We start from the raw sequence: 18,196 nt of genomic DNA, 5'->3' as shown, positions 1-18,196 counted from the left end.
TCACAGAAGAGGGGGTGGGATAGGGTGCGTTCACCACTCAGGATCAAACCTCCCTCATTACAATACCACCATCCACCCACTTCCTATACAACCTGATTGTACAATCTCCTTTTGAGCTCCCATTAGCTATGTAGTACAAGGGCCTGTCTGATTTGATACGAATTGAATGGATTGTTCAGGTGGGTCCTTCTATTCCATAGTTCTGGTAAATCTGAAGGAAATTGTACAGAGATAGCACAATCAGTTTACTTGTGTATAGCATAGTGTATGGCCATCTTTATACAAGTACATAGGAGGGAGTGGACACTTAGTTGTCAGGCCTCGTTCACATCTCTACATAGCGAAAACTCACATTCCCGAATTTGTTTGTTTTGGGTGTTTGGGAGCCTTTACAATAATCACGCACAGGGGAGCCCATTCACTTGAATGTGTTGCCCTACATGCAACAATCGCCCCAGAGAAGCTCCAGAATTTCTTTGTTGGAGTGGAGTGTGGTGTGTTACCATAGTTTTTGGTGTGTCTGCTGCACTTGAGGTGCCTTTAACATGTAATGACAACACAAGCAGGATGCTCATTTGCAGCGTTTCTGAAACACATGGCAAAGCATGCACTTTCTGTGTGGTTTGCCATGCGTTTTGAAACACACATATGTGAATGGAGCCTCATTGTTCTTGTGTAAACGCACCAATGTCACTTTCAGGCCACATTCACACCTAGAGTAGTGAGAGAATTTTTTTGGCTTGTTTTTTCAGTGACACACAAAGGGCAGGCTGTTGATAACAATGGGCTGTGCTACACGTGACAAAGTAGCTCATGGGACATTTTGGCGTGGCCTGAGTTGCACGTTTTTTACTGTGCTTGTCACCCGTTTTTTCATGTGGCAAAATGTGTGTTTGCTTCTGTGTTTGGTGTGCCATTAATAATTACTGACACTGAAAGCGCAACTAGGTAATTTAAGGTGTATAAATGTGGCCATGCACTATACAATCTGATTGTAGAATCTTTGTACAATCTCCTTTAGATTTACCAAAACTATATAATAGGAGGACACACCATCTATCCAAGCACTCTGTATCCAGTTAGGCAGGTCCTTGGACTACACCAGGTGTGTCTCGTGGGCTGCATGTAGCCCCAGGGAGTTTAGCATGCAAAAATTACTCTCCTGCACTGAGCTAAGGGGTGTATATTGTAAAGATTCTTCCTCAGTGCCTATAGCCTTGCTGCCCCCTCAGTCCTTACAGACTGCAAAATGAGAAGAAGAAGAGAAGGGCACACCAACCTAGCGCAATACCACAATACATTTTATTAGAGAGTAAAATCAACAATTGTCATACTTACAAAGGCATAACACGTGTATGCATACCTTAGGCAAAATAAAACCGATCGCTTTCAGGTCTGCTGTAGTCCACCAAAGGTGTGGGAAGCCTAGACGGCCTCTGTAATTTCTGGCGCATTTCAAGGGCGAACCCTCTTCTTGACAGTCAAAACAATGAATGGACTGTTTACTGGTTTGTCTCTGAAGCTTTCTATGAAATATAGCAGGTAAGGTAAGGTAAGGCCTTGCTCTCAAAATCAAAGAAAGCTTGTATTTTTCTGCAATCAAAGTACATTAATGGTATGATAGTACATAGGGGAGCTGGATTTTAGATTAAAAAAAGGTGAACTTAGCCTCTAATTTAAACTTTGAAAATTAGATCAGATGAGGAACTGCAGAGTGAATGATGCACAGTGCTGATGAATGTCCAGCAGATCTCAGAGATAAACATGCAGGTCCAAGAATTGAATTTGGACTTCACAGTCTAAACCTTCCTATAGGCTCCAGTAGAGGGGAGGGAACTAGCTGCTTGGGATCTGCAAACTTAGTGCAGTCACAAGCAGATCATTACACTCTTGTTGTTGCATGCATTTGGGCTAATTTACTAAAATCTTCACATAATCTTCATATAATAAATAATTGAAATATTCACCTAAGTTATCCAGTAATGGGCAGATGAACGGGTAATCAGAGATTTGCATTTCATGTCATTGGAAAAAATATCCACATCATTTTTTTGTGTTAAGATTCTCAACTCCTTTAGTAAGACGGTTGGTTATAACAGATTTTGCCATGCTTTCAAAAATCAAAATGATTAAAGAAAACTGTGGATTTTGTAATTTTTTTTATTTATAATGCTCTCTGACTATATTGTTCTGTATAGGATTTCAGATAAAGCTGAAGTTTTAATTTAAAAAAAATCCCTACAGCTTTAATCATATAATAATTGACCTGTAATGAAGGATGCCCCATGTTGGGCAGAAAGCTAGATCCTGGAGAAATCTTCAATGCAGGGATACCCCATCCTCCTTCTCGCTCTGAACTTCCGACACTGCAGTGGTTAACAGCTTTGGGTCTTCAGTCAGAACAGCAGTACATATGGTCTGACAGGTACCATCCTAGGAGAGGCCTCCTCCAAAATCCTCTTCCAATGACAAAAGTTGTTTCACTGATTACACTGCATGTAACAAGATCTGCGAATGGGGGAGAGTCTGGTTAGTCACATGATTCTCTACCTCATTCACAGGTTTGGTTATATGCACTGTAATCAGTGAAAGAACTTTTTGCAATGGAGGAGAAGGAAGAAGGGGGCATGTTCCCTTCGGATGATTTGTTATGCTGTTTGCTGTTCTGTCTGAAGACCTGAAGCTTTTAACATTTTTAGCACCAGAAGTTCAGAGACAGGAAGAGTACAGGGCATCCCGCAGTGAAGATTTCTTCAGAATCCAGATGCCTCAATAACTTGGGACACAATTCAATACAGTTAGGTGACATGACTCAATATGTAGGGATTTTTTTTCCAGGTAAACTTGACCTTTAAGGAAAAACAACCACAAATGGAGTGGCTATTGTTGGCCTTTTGCTTTAGAAAACCCCAAATGCCCTACGAAACCAATGTTTCCCTGAATTATTTTTTATTTTTTTTAACTGTATATAATAAATTATTTCTATAAAACTTTAGTATAAAAATCTGTAACCATACAAAAAGAAAGAGAAGCCCAAAAACCAATATTGTTTCCCTTTAATCACAAAATGTTATTAATTATTAATGTTTCCCTTTTTATTTTTTTGTAATTTGTCAGGTACTTCACACATTGGGCCTAGGTTCACACTGATGCAATCCATGCAATTTGCTGCAGGTGCCAAAGTTAGATTAATGACAGCCCGAAACAGATCGCAAAATGCAGTGTAATTGCCAGATTTGCATTCCATGGGTGTGAACACCAATGCGATGCAATTCAGGTGTGGAAAAAAAAGGGTCGTGCACCATTTTGGTGCGGATGCGATGTGATTTGAGCCATACAAAATGTATGGCTCAAATTTCACCGCACAGACATCACAGGTGATGTGCACAGGAATGTGGCGTGATTCCTGTGCGAATTACATGTGGTGTCTGCAACTCATAACGATTACTGCAACTCCCCTTCATTTGCTTACCTTGAAATAGGCTATCCCCCCCTCAGTCCATTATGAATGCCGCTGCCAGGCTCATCCATGTTACAAACCGCTCTGTGTCTGCTATCCCTCTTTGCCAATCCCTCCATTAGCTGCCACTCAAACTACGAATTCAATTCAAGTTACTAACCATAACTTACAAAGCAATCCATAACTTGGCACCCAGTTACATTACTAACCTGGTCTCAAAATATCAACTAAATCAATCTCTTCGTTCCTCCCAGGACCTCCTGCTCTCTAGCTCCCTTGTCACCTCTTACCATGCTCGCCTCCAGGACTTTTCCCATCCTCTGGAATGCTCTACCCCAATCTGTCCAACTATCTCCTACTTTTTCCACTTTCAGACGATCCCTGAAAACTCATCTCTTCAGAGAAACCTATCTATCAACCACCTAACAACTGTACTTTTATTTTCTCCACCTGCCCATCCCCCACAGTTATTACCTTTTCTATCTCTTGACCCTCCCTCTTAGAGTGTAAGCTCTAATGAGCAGGGCCCTCTGATTCCTACTGTATTAAAGTGTATTGTATTTTTACTGTCTACCCTCAAGTTGTAAAGCGCTGCGTAAACTGTCGGCACTATATACAGTAAATCCTACATAATAATAATAAGTGTGAACTCAGGCTCAAGCATACAAAGTTCAAAAAAAAAAAAAAACAAGTAGAGGCAATGAAGGAACTCAAAGGTGTTATGAAGCAAACATAAAGTAGATGTTATACAGTACATTAGCATAATTAGAGGTCACCATGACTGTACTAGGATATTTAGGTATATAAGCATTTGCTATGAATTCTCATTGATGATCATAAATCTCTATGGATGGAAGAAGATCATTGGAGCATCTGCTCATCTTTTGTCTTTAAGTCACAGACTCTTCATGAGGAGATTTATTAAAATCATTGAATGCATGTCAAAATTTGTATTTTTGTTTTGCAGTGTGGGGAAGGTAACAGAAGCCCTTTCGACACAGCTTCTTGGTTCCAGATTGACATCTGGCGTTCCTGTTAACCCATACATCAAGCGTTTTTTGGCCTCTCCATTAGCTTGAATGGCCATAGGGATTTGGTAAGCTGCTATTCAGTGTGCTTTATCCCACGGGTGATTCCTAACTACATACTGTGTGAAGAGTACGGATATCTACTACATACTGGGTTCCTCTTCATTTCCACCCACTTTTTAGTGAACTCTTTTTCATTTGAGGACTTTCATGTGTACTATTCATGATTTTTCTATCACTACTATGCACATTGCTTATGATTATTGAATTTATGTCACTGTTTAAGGTTAGCGCTACACGTTTATTTACATTTATGATTGGATTTTTCTAATGGTCTGTGTATGCTGCTTTCTATTCTATCACTGAATTTTTTGGATTGAATTTGTCACCACTGTATTTATATTCATAGCGCAGAAATGTGTCTTCTTTTGTCTAGTGCTGGCCTTTTGCTTTAGAAACCCCCAAGTGCCCTACAAAAACCAATGTTTTTCCCGAATTATATTCTTTTTTGATAAACACAGATTTTATATACTGTATATAATAAATCATTTATATAAAACATCAGTATAAAATATGTAAAAAGAAAGAGAAGGCCAAAAACCAATATAGCTTCCCTTTAATCACAAACTGGTATTAATTATTAATATTTCCCTTTTTCCTTTTTTGGATTTTGTTAGGTACTATACACATTCAAACATACAAAGAAAAAAAAGTAGAAGACAATGAAAGTCCAACAACTCACAGGTTTTGTGAAGCAAACATAAAGTAGATGTTAAACAGTACATCAGCAAAATTTAGGGCCATGATGACAGTTGTAAGATATTTAGGTAAATAAGCGTATGGCCTCTTTCACACGGGCGTTCCATATGCCCGTATATCACCCCATCCTTTTGCGGGTGATATACGGACATAATGCATGTCAATGGGATTGCGGATGTCAGCGGATGACCATCCGCTGACATCCGATTTGTGTCCTTTCAATTCTGTTCCGTTTTTCGGAACGGAACAGTCCCCTATTTTTCTTTTCTTGAAAAAACGGAAAGGACGCAAAATCGGATGTCAGCGGTGTCATCCGCTGACATCCGCAATCCCATAGACATACATTATATCCGTATATCATCCGCAAACGGATGGGATGATATGCGGACATACGGACCGGATGGCACAAGTGTCATCCGTGTCTGTAAAAAAAAAAAAGTGCCAGAGCGGATCGAAATACAGTCTGCTCCGTGTGAAAGAGGCCTTTGGTATGAATTGTCATTGATGAACATAAATCTCTATGGATGGAAGAAGATCAAGGGAGCATCTGCTCATCTTTTGTCTTTAACCACATAATGACCGCTCACATTGCTGCTACTGCGGCAATGTGGCTCGTTATCGTTCAGCGACGTAGACCTACGTCGCTGGACTCCACCCCATGTGGGCAGCGCGCGCGCGCCGCTGGAGGCTCGCTCCCGCTGTGTTCAGTCACATCGGGAGTCGGGCCAGGGGAGGAGCAGCGGCGATCGGGGAATCGAGTGTGGAGATCCGCCCGCTTGTGTAAGTGACAGGCAGGGTCAGATTGCAGGGTTCTGTCCCTGTGTCACTCAGTCACCTCCCCCCACACATGTCAGTAAGCACCAGGCATACATTAACCCCTCCCTCTCCAATAAAATTAACCCCTTCCCTGCCAGTGTCATTTTTACAGTAACAGTGCATATTTATAGCACTGATTACTGTAGTAATGTCACTGGTACCCCCAAAAGTGTAAAAAATGTCAGTCAAGGGTCCGATCTGTCCCCCACAATGTCGCAGTCCCGCAAAAAAAAAAAACGCAGATCGCCGCCATTATTCGTTAAAAAAAAACACCAAAAATGACAGAAATATTTCCCTTAGTTAGTAAACGCAATAACTTTTGCGCAAACCAATCAAAATACGCTTATTGCAATTTTTTTTACCAAAAATATGTAGCAGAGAACAAATTGGCCAAAAATGATAAAAAATTTTGATTTTTACATTTTTTTGGGGGGGAATTTCATATAAAAAAATTTGAAAAATATTGTTATTTTTCAAAATGTTTGCTCTTTTTTTGTTTATAGCGCAAAAAGTAAAAATCGCACAGGTGATCAAATACCACCAAAAGAAATCTCTGTTTGTGGGAAAAAAAGGACGTAAATTTAGTTTGGGTACGGCATTGCATGACCGCGCAATTGTCAGTTAAATTCGCACAGTGCCGAATCGCAAAAAGTGGCCTGGCCATAAGACAGCAAAATCCTCCGGTGGTAAAGTGGTTAAGTCACAGACTCTTCATGAGGAAATTTATTAAAATGATTGAATACAGGTAAAATATTTACTTTAGTTTTGCACAGTGTGGGGTAAATAAAAGAAACCCTTTCAACACAACTTCCTTCACTTCTTGGTTCCGTAAGGTGTAGATAATGGGATTAAGAAGAGGAGTCACTATGGATGGGACAACTGAGACTATTTTGTTAAAATGAAGGGAATCACCACTAGCTGGTCTGATGAACATGAACATTATTGTACCATAGAAAAGGATAACAACTAATAAATGTGAAGCAAAAGTAGAAAATGCTTTATATCTCCCTGAAGCTGTAGGACATTTGATTATCATCCGGGTAATACATGCATAAGATGTTAAAGTCAAGAGAAGACAACCTACAGTAATAAAAAGTGTAGTATAAAAAAATACATTCTCAGCTTTCACTGTATCAGAGCAGGACAAGCGTATCATTGGGGCAAAATCACAATAATAATGATTTATTTTATTCCCCTTACAGTACCAAAGAGTGGATATTCTTAGGACTGGACCAATTACTCCAATGAATCCACATGCCCAAGATATCATTATAAGCATAATGCAGATATTTGGATTCATGATAATTAAATATCGCAGTGGGTTGCAAATAGCAACATAGCGATCATAAGCCATTGCAGTAAGCAGAAACATTTCTGTTGCTCCTAAAGAAAAATGGAAGTAAAATTGCGTCATGCAACCAGCTGAAGAAATGCGCTGGTCCTTTGTTTTAAGAGACCACAGGAGTCTAGGGACTGTCACAGAGGGATACCAGAGCTCAAGGAATGAGAGTCCACCAATGAAGAAGTACATTGGTTTATGTAGACGTTGCTCTGATTTGATAATAACAATGATGAAGACATTGGCTGTGATGGTGGCAATATACACAGTTGATAAAGAAAGGAAAAGGCAAAATCTTCTCTGTCCCTCAATGGAAAAACCTAAAAGAAGAAAGCCATTAACAGTTGATTGGTTAAACTGTTGTTTTGCTATCATAGTGATCTGCAAAGAAAACAGAAATACACAAAATAAAAATATTTTACATATATTTATAGTAGCTCCACTAAGCTAAACATTGTCACTATCTCATAAAGTTTTTCTCAACTCCTGTCCTCAAGGCTTGATATAAAGGGCATATTTTCCAGCTCTCTCTCTACTGTTGCACAGGTAAGGTAGTTAGGACATGTGCACACTGGCACCTGAGCTGTACCTGTTTTCTGTTTATGTTGTGTTGGTATTGAGGTGTGCTTGCCATGAGTTGCTTCAAAAAATCGCTATATAGTAAACACAACCACTATTATTAACCTTTCCAAAATGCACCCATGTGCTGCATGGCTGGCTCATTTAACCTTCCTAGCGGTATTCCCGAGTGTGACTCGGGGTAAGATTTTAGTGCCAAAAGCGGTAACCCCGAGTCACACTCGGGGTAGCGCTAGGAAGATCGCTGGATGCTGGAGGAGGTTTTACTTACCTTTTCTCCGGGATCCAGCGAAGACTGCGAGCGATGTGCGGCGGCGGAGCTCTCTCCCGATCGTCTGCGAGCCCCGGCTTCCGTCTCCGGCGACGTGACGTCCGCCGGGGGGTGGAACCGGCGGCAAATTCGAATGTAAAATGCACCAAACACACTGATATCGTTCAAAATAAAATCACATTACATTGCCCCCCAGTGCCCTTTCCTGCAGTTTTACTGTACTTTTTATGTAAATATATGTATATATATATATATATATACATATATATACAGTATATATATATATATATATACGTATATATATACACATATACATATATATATACACACACATATTATATATATATATATACATATATATGTATATATATATATATATATATATATGTATATATATATATATATATATATATATATATATATATATATATATATATATATATATATATATATATACATGTATATATATATATATATATACACGTAATTCTTGTGAATGAGCAGCCCAAACCAACTGTATACATTATATATATATATATATATATATATATATATATATATATATATATATACGTATATATATATATATATATATATAATATATATATAATATATGTATACATACATATATATATATATATATATATATATATATATATATATATATATATAATATGTATAATAAATGTATACAGTTGGTTTGGGCTGCTCATTCACAAGAATTACATGCTTTCAGCACCTAAAATAATGGTACCGCTTTCAGCACCTAAAATCCAAAAGAATCATACCGCCAGGGAGGTTAAAGAAGACCTATAGCCAAAGATTTTTTGGATATACTTCTATTATGGATCACAGGAGTGCAGGCAGTTCTGCACTCATGTGTACCCTCACAAAAACCCGGTTCAAGTTCTGAAAAGATCCCGATCATATGGTCGGGATTTACCTAGAAGCCTGGATCGGCAGCTGGCTCAGCCTCGCAGCAAGCTCTTGAGAGCCTAAGACAGCTGTTCCCGCCCCCTGCAGAACCCAGCACTCCATTGAGCACTGGAACAGTAGAGCAGAGAGACGGTAATTGACAGGCACCAGCTATCTCTAGGCTAAAGACCTGGAGCTGAGCAATCAGCCATGTTTGATTGCTCAGTTCTTGATCTTAGAGGCAATGAGGGACAACTGCAGCTGGGATTAGTGCTGCAGCCATCTAGGTGTGATAGTACTTCTCTTTTATATGTACAAGTTAGACACAGGAGTATGCATTGCACCTTCATTCACAAGGCAGGACAATAATTACCTTTCAAGTGAAAGATGGCAAGCACAATCCAATACAAACACAATGCAGAGAAAATTATTCCACTGTTTATTTTATAGTTTTTTCACTGGGCCACTGTTTATTTCTTTTTATGTGCTCCTCTTACCCAGATAAATAGCTAATGATAACTTTATAGTTGTCCCTATAAACTATTTTTAACATTAAAACATATTGATTCATAGTCGCTCCTCATGGCGACTCTGGAGAGTACACATTATTTGGCTGTCTCCCCTGGGAATATTACCATTCACATATGTCTTCTTGAGAACCTTGTCGCTCTAGTTAATGGAGTCCCTCGTTGGTGTGATCAGGGAGAGACCTGACCTCCTGTAGGGTTTTTCCCTTAGATACATACTTTTGGGGACACTTCAAGTTTAAGGACTTGTTGCCACTTGCTGCTCCACCTATCCCTTGTACTCATGATTGTATGTGTATGTGGAGTGACCTTATTTGCTGCCTTGACACAGAGACAGTATACTTCAACGTTGTATATTCTCATGTGCTCATTTACCATTTGAACAAACCCTCCAGAATCTGTAATTGATGCTTATCCCCTGAAGAAGATGTATATCGTTTAAATGCTTTGGAGTTCTTTGCGTCTGTATTGTCTATCACACATTTACACATTGTGTCTAAAAGATGGCATTTAGTGGCATCTTACATTGTTTTTAGCTAAAGCTTTTCGTGATAATAATCATGCTGCCCCCATCTAAAGGAGGTTCTTTTAATCTTGAATTTAATAAAATATTATAACTTTTAGCTTGTACTTCTTAGTTGGATACATTGTTATATCTTTTGTTTTTTTTTCTTTCTTTTATATTGTTTGGTATCGCATAGTCCCTTCAATCTTCCCCATTCTCTCCCTGTGTAGATTTATTCTATATACTCTAGGAATAGATACTTATTTACTTCAAGGTTTGGGATCAAATCATTTTAAACAATATTGATTCATGGTTTACATTATTTCAATTAATACATATTAGTATCTTAAAAGGTATCAATCACAAGGAAACAATCTTCTGATTTGTTCTAACTCAGCACACAAAGGACAAGACATTTTACAGACTCTCATGCTTATTTAACAGCTTCATTATGGGTAGCACTTCTTCCTTGCAGTACCAGGGTCATCAGTTCAAATTGCAACTGAGACACGATCTGCGTAAAGGTTGCATGTTCTCCCGGTGCTTGTGTGGGTTTTCTCTGGGCACTCTGGTTTCTTTCCACACTCCAAATACATGCTGGTAGGTTAACTGGCTCCTGTCTAAATTGGCTCAAGCATGTGCATATATGCATGTGCGATAGGGACCTTAGATTGTAAACTTCTTGAGTTTAGGAACTGATGTAAATGTACAATTTATGTAAAGTGCTACACAAATTGTAGGCAATATATAAATACCTGTCATAATTACATAAGTGAATTAACCACTTGCCTACAGGGCACTTAAACCCCCCTCCTGCCCAGGCCAATTTTCAGCTTTCAGCGCTGTCGCACTTTGAATGACAATTGCGCAGTCATGCAACACTGTACCCAAGTTAAATTTTTATCATTTTTTTTTTAAACAAACAGATCTTTCTTTTGGTGGTATTTAATCACTGCAGGAGTTTTTATTTTTTGCTGAACAAACAAAAAAAGACCAACAATTTTGAAAAAAACAAAAAACAGTTTTTATAGTTTGTAATAAAATTTTGCAAACAGGTAATTTTTCTTCTTCATTAATGTGCACTGATGAGCCTGCACTGATGGACCCTGATAGGCACTGGTAGGCTTCACTAATGGGCACTGGTAGGCTGCACTGTTGGGCACTGATAGGCTGCACTGTTGGGCACTGATAGGCTGCAATGATGGGCACTGAGAGGCTGCACTGATGGCCACTGATAGGTGATACTAATGGGCACTGATAAGGCGGCACTGATGGACACTAATAAGGCAGCACTGATAAGGCAGCACTGATAGGTGGCACTGATGGATGGCACTGATGGGTGGCACTGATGGGTGGCACTGATGGGCAATGATGGGCGGCACTAAATGGTACTGGTAGGTGGCACTGAAGGGCACTAATAGGCGGCACTCATGGGCACTGATTGGCACTAATAGGTGGCACTGATGGGCAATGATAGGCACTGGTAGGGGACACATGATGGGGCACTGAAAGGTGGCACTGGGGAGCACTGATAGGTGACATTGCTAGGTGGTGCTGGTGGGCACTGGTAGGTGGCATTAGTGGGCACTGGCAGATGGCACTGGTGGGCACTGGTAGGTGGCACTGGTGGGCACTGATATTTGGCACTGGTGGGCACTGGTGGGTGACACTGGTGGGCACTTGTGGGCACGAATAGGTGGCACTGGGGGCACAAATTATACCTCTCCTCTTCTGACCGATGGCCCTCTGACAGCATCCGTCACACTGACTGTGTAAGGAGAAAAAAACAGCTGATCGCCGGCTACTGTTTACTCTACATGATCAGCTGTCATTGGCTGACAGCTGATCACGTGGTAAGGAAGCAGGATTGCCCCCAATCTCCGATCTGTGATCAGGCGAGTCTCATGGACTCACCATTCACAGAGCGAGCCAGGCGCGCTCCACAGGGAGTGCGCAGGCTGCTCATTGCCAAGAGGACATCATTGTACGACCTCCCGGCAATTCAGGTCCATGCTGTAGCCGTCATTCGGTTATAGCGTGGACATCAAGTAGTTAACTGAACCAACACAATTAAGCAACTAATATAACCCCCAGTACTGAGCCACTAAGCTGAGTGAACTAGTGACATCTGACAAACATGAACAACCTGGAGGAAAACTATTTTTTTTAAAAGGAAGAAAAAAAAAAAAGAACAAAACAACTCCTGAACAGATGGTACATTCTTACCCCAAAATAAAAGCACTGACTATACAAATCACAATTATCCAGCAATTACATCTTTCAACCAGGTTTCCATCATAAAAACAATTGTTGAAGGCAAATCACTACCACCCCTTCCATATAGATACAATATCTCACAAAAGTGAGTACACCCATCACAGATTGCCTAGACCCTGAAACTGAGCTGCAGCATGGTGGCTAAGACCATACAGCAGTTTAACAGGACAGGTTCCACTCAGAACAGGCCTTGACATGGTCAACCAAAGAAGTTGAGTGCACATGCTCAACGTGATATCCAGAGGTTGTCATGGGGAAATAGATGTTTGAGCGCTGCCAGCATTGCTCAGACCATACGCCACACATTGCATCAAATTGGTCTGCGTGGCTGTCGTCCCAGAAGGAAGCCTCTTCTGAAGATGATGCACAAGAATTCCCGCAAACAGTTTGCTGAAGACAAGCAGACTAAGGACATGGATTACTGGAACCATGTCCTGTGGTCTGATGAGAACACGATAAACGTATTTGGTTCAGAGATATAATAAAATATTTACAAAAATGTGAGGGGTTTTTATATATATATATATATATATATACAGTATATACTGTATATTTTATATTTAAATAAATAAATATATATATATATACTGTATATATATATATATATATATATACTTTTTTTTGTGTTTTGTTTTTTGAGCTAATTGTGCTAAAAAATTAAGACTTCAAAAAAACTCCCCATGCCACATACTAAATACCTTGGATTGTCTACTTTCCAAAACCAGCATTAGATACATCCTCGGGGACTACCGCTCTTACACCCGGAATGAGCAAACGGATATTAAGGGCATTATATAAAGCTCAATTGATTGATGTATGGCGTCTACAACACCCTTCGGAAAAAGAATACACATTCTATTCAATACCACATAAGAATTATTCTAGAATTGACTTTTTTTTTTATACCCCATGCTCAGTTACAAGCGGTGAAAAAAACTAATATAGATAGTATTACATGGTCAGATCATGCACTTATATCAATAACGTATAGCTTAACATCACATTCCTCACAGAGAAGTTTTTGGAGGTTAAACGAGGATTTATTACAAAGGGAAGAGATATTAAAGGAAGTGTCGGAGGAGATGAAAGCCTTCTTCGAGATAAACGATCAGCCCGAGTGTCGAATGGGGACCCTTTGGGAGGCTCATAAGACGGTGATGAGAGGAATTTTTGTTAAGCATGGTTCACGTATAAAAAGGGAGAGGAACGAGCTGTTGTCACAACTTCTAGAAAAACTTAGCTTGTTAGAGATGGAGCACAAGCAAACTTTATCAGAAACAACAATGAGAGAGTTGATATTGATTAGAAAGCAGATAATGGATCTGTTGCAATACAGGGCCAAAGCCGCCATACAAAGGTGTCGTAAAATTAATTATGAAGCAGGCAATAAATGCGGAAAACTACTCGGCAGGTCTATACAGGGGCAGAGATTGAGGTCGTACATACCACATATCGTCACGGCAGAAGGGGTTAAGAAAACCTTACCAACACAAATAACAGCAGAATTTGAGAAATATTACACCTCATTATATAACCTAAAAGAAACTCCGCCCTCTCTACAGGATATTGAAAGATATCTAGCTCAATTACCCAAATTAACGGAGGTAGAGCGGGAATCCCTAGAAGATAGGATTACTATAGAGGAGATACAGCAAGCACTCAAATCAATGAAGTCGGGGAAAGCGCCAGGACCAGTTAGCGCCAGGTCTAACAACACAATATTATCAGTTGCTGTTCCATACTCTAGGCCCATATTTAGCAAGGTTGTATAACGCATCGGATCTAGATGGAAAGTTAACTAGAGATACACTTACAGCTCATATCTCGCTGATATTAAAAGAGGGAAAGGATCCATCTTCATGCAGCAGCTACAGACCAATATCTTTGCTGAATGTGGATTTAAAGATATTTACTAAAATTCTGGCAAATAGATTGGCAAGATACCTTCCAAGTCTAGTGCATTTAGATCAGGTGGGATTCATGACATCAAGGGAAGCGAGAGATAATACCACCAGAATTCTCAATCTATTACAATTAGTAAAGGAAAGAAAGACCCCTTGCGTAGTGTGGAGCACGGATGCAGAGAAGGCATTCGACCGGGTGGGATGGCCTTTTCTGTTTTCTGTGCTCAAGTACATTGGTTTGGGGAAAAGGATGCTAGGAAATATAACTAGAGTATATACAGATCCAATAGCTAGGGTGAAAGCAAATGGTATGTTATCAGACGCATTCCCAATAAGAAATGGCAGAAGACAAGGGTGTCCATTATCACCCCTTCTTTTTGCCTTGACATTAGAGCCGTTCCTATGTAGAATCCGACTAAATCAAGATATTGAGGGAGTAAGGATTAAGGAGAAACAATACAAAATTGCGGCCTATGCGGACGATTTATTGTTTTCCCTGACAAACCCGAGTATCTCACTGCCGAACCTGATACAGGAGTTTAAAAAATTTGGCGCGATGTCATACTTGAAAATAAATTTTGGAAAGTCAGAGGCAATGGGGATAGGGATACCCATGTCCCAAGTAAGTGTACTGAAAAGCAGTTTTGGCTTTAAGTGGAAGGATGAGGCCGTGAGATATCTGGGGACATATATACCGGCTAAATTAACACAGGTGTACGATCTCAATTTCTTACCCTTAATTGCAATGACCAGGAGATTATTGGAACAATGGCATGGCGGGATGCATTCCTGGTTTGGCAAATGTAATCTATTAAAGATGACTGTTTTGACAAAATTCCTGTACTTGCTGCGAGCGTTACCAGTTAGGATTCCAAGTGTTTTTTTTAAGGCAGTACATTCCTTATTTGTGAAATATATTTGGGCCCATAAAAAACCACGAATAGCACGTCAAATTTTAACTTTACCAAAGAAAAAGGGAAGCTTAGCACTCCCGGATATACGGGCATATTACCAGGCTATTCAGGTGGCTAGAGTTCTGGATTGGTGGCATCATTCGGAAAATAAACTCTGGGTACAAATTGAACAAGCGCAAACGGAGGTAGATTTGAAGAGAGCGATATGGTGCTACCAGGCATTACCTAAAGACCTGAAAAATCATTTAGTAATAGGAAATACATTACGCATATGTAAGCAATTGAATACATTTACTAAATTGACAACGAATGAGTCCCCCTTATTTCCAATACTGGGGAACCCCCAGTTTATCCCGGGTTTGGATGAAAGACAGTTTATTACATTGAGGGAGAAGAAATTGGAACAAGCTTCGTGTTTTCTGATACAAAATAAGTGGCCCTCAATTAACCAATTGACTGATAGAACGGGAATATATAATATGCCTTTTTGGCAAGCAATCCAATTACATCATTATCTAGCTTCAATACCAAACCCGGAAAATTTTGGTAGATCATTAACGGGATTTGAACAATATTGCGTGAAGCCAGGGATCCTATCACATACACTATCAATCGCTTATGGGCTACTGACGAATCCGGAAGAGCAGCCAGAGATACCATGGAGGGAAAAGTGGGGTAGGGACTTGGAATGCGACCTGACAAATGAACAGTTCCAGAGGATATTGAGATTTACTTTTAAACCCTCTAGTTGTACTAAAATTCAAGAACTGAATTATAAACTCATAACAAGATGGTATATTACACCTAAGAAAATGCATAGTTGGTACCCGAGGGAATCCAATCTTTGTTGGAGATGCGGAAGAGAAGTGGGCACATTGTTTCATATCCTCTGGACCTGTTCTAATATAAAACCATTCTGGGCAGGAGTGAAGACTATTATTCAAAAATTTACGGAGTATAAAATAGAAGAAAATCCGATCTTCTTTCTGTTACATGTGTCGGATATATCAGCGGGGAGATATGGAAGTTCTATTATCCCTTATTTGGTAAATGCAGCAAAAGCATGCATTCCAGGTAAATGGAAAAAAACACAACCCCCCTCGATAATGGAGTGGATACAAAGGGTTGAAGATATTAGGAGAATGGAAGAATTAATTGCTTCATCACAAAACAGACAGGGAAAATATAAAAAAATATGGGACTCGTGGAACTATTTCATCGTCTCTGAGGAAGGGAAACAATTTATAATAGGGCAAGCTGAAGAAAATTAGATATGGGAGGTAGTTGACCTCCTACATCACTGGTTGCGGAAAATGTTGAATATAATATATAATTTTTTTTTTCTCTCTCTTTCTTTGGGGGGTGGGGGGAGGGGTTAAAAAGGGAGGGGGGGTGGGGGGTTTTAAAAAAAGAAAAAAATGAAGGAAATCAAGTTAAAGCAAAGTGTAAAAGAGTGGTTACAATAAATGTTAAAATGGTGATGTATTGCAGATTAAAATGTTAATGTATACATTTTGAATTCCTGAATAAAATCTATATTTGAAAAAAAAAAATAAATAAATAAAGATGAAAATCATAATTTTAATGAGTTTAAAAATTATACTGTAAGTGTAGATGTAGATATTTCTGAGTAATGTTTTTTGTAAAATGCATAAAGGCAGATACATACAAATGTGTTTTTCTGTACCAATAAAAAGTATAAATCATAGCACAGAACATCTATTCAGCTTCCAACTGCCATCTTTACAGCACAGGTTCAGAAATAAATCACGGGTTCTAAATTACTAATTTCATTTTTTTTTTTTTTTTTTCACTATTCAAAATCAGCTCCGATAATTGATTTTTCAGTTGCACAACAGATTCCATCTTTAATATTAAATGAGTGTTAGGAACGGTCAGAAACTCTAAAATGTCAATTTACAACAGTCAGAGAAGTCTTTCCACAGGCAGAGTGTACTCTGCATAGTTGATTTATAGAGGTTGATTTATGAAAGCTTAGCATCCACACACTGTAAATTGTGTTTTCAATTTTCACTTCAGTTATCTCATCATGTGAATAACAAATAAATGTTTACTTATTTAATCTGCACATAGTTGGATAACTGAAGTGAATATTCACACAATGTATTGTGTGATCAAATACCTCTAGTAAATCAAGCCTATAGCATTTGGAATCCAGATTGTTTTCAGTGAGTGCAGAACTTGCAAGCCCACCCACCAACAGTTTTATATAGTTCATTTTCAACTGATTGACGTATGCTAAATTAGCAGCTAAAAGTATATTGTAATAGGAGATGCTTTGTAAATTAGATTACAGTGGAAATGCAAAGCTGGCTTTCTATGTCAGGTAATTGAGGAATGTGTAGGTGGAAAGAAGAATCATGTTAAAAACATTTAAAGGTGTACATCTAGTCACAAATATTATAATGGTATTGCAATAGTATTAAGCATATAAACAATAAAATACGCAAACTTTACTAAAAACCTTGAAGAAGTTGATTATTGTTAGTGCAATCAATAATGAAAAGCACAAAATGAAAAAAAAAAATATTCTCTTTTAAAATCACGTTTGGGTAACTCATTACAAGTAATTTGGCAATTGATAGAGGATTGGAAAAACACTGTAATAACGCGTTTCCATAAATTTACCATTTAACAGCTACCACAATAGCTCTGCTCATGAAGATATACAACTGCCTAAGAAGAAAGGTTGCATCCTCTCTTGGGTTTATATAAGAGATAGTGAGTTGTTTTTTTTTGAGACACATAATCCAGATTTATCACTCTATTCCCAGAGTGATCCCTAGATATAAGTGAATACACAAAGAATTTTTAAGTTATTAGTGCTGAAAACTTTTTTCAGCGCTCTACCCAAAACCTCCAACTGGTACAGCACTAATTA

Source organism: Pelophylax lessonae, assembly GCF_965119305.1.
Source record: "Pelophylax lessonae genome assembly, chromosome: 7".
Lineage (NCBI taxonomy): Eukaryota > Metazoa > Chordata > Amphibia > Anura > Ranidae > Pelophylax > Pelophylax lessonae.
The sequence above is the reverse complement of the archived record's forward strand: the minus strand, read 5'-3'. Positions refer to the sequence as shown.